Genomic DNA, 560 nt, shown 5'->3' on the forward strand with positions numbered 1-560 from the left:
ATCATACATTAAAGTTCTTTCGCTGCTAAGGCAATGAAATCTACTTTTTAATAATCCGAAACAACGCTCAATGCAATTTCTCGCCTTTCGATGTTGCACATTATAATTGTTATGTGCCGTCGATAAAGTATTTCCTCGAACAGGTGTCATCAAAAAGGGTAAGAGGGGATAACCGCTATCTCCTAAAAACAAAAACAGAATTAGTTTCTCAAAAAAATTAATGTACAATCAAGTTTTACCTATTAACCGGAAATTTCGGTCCCCATTTTTGTACTTTCGAGTAAGAAGCACTCGTAAGGCGCTGGCTCTCCATATGGATGCATCATGTGCAGTACCGCCGAAGCGAGCATTACAATCTAAAATTTTTAGATTATAATCGCATACCTAAGATTAATGCCTATTATTATAGTATGTAAATAAATTAAATTTGAATCATACCACTTGAACATTTAGCGAATGTCCTCCTTTTCTGCAGACATACACATGCTCAATAGCTAAGTTAGGGGTTTTAATTTTTATATGAGTGCAATCAATTGCACCAATTACGCCTGGAAACCGAA

Source organism: Teleopsis dalmanni, chromosome 1 (assembly GCF_002237135.1).
Source record: "Teleopsis dalmanni isolate 2A chromosome 1, ASM223713v2, whole genome shotgun sequence".
In the NCBI taxonomy this organism is placed as follows: Eukaryota; Metazoa; Arthropoda; class Insecta; order Diptera; family Diopsidae; genus Teleopsis; species Teleopsis dalmanni.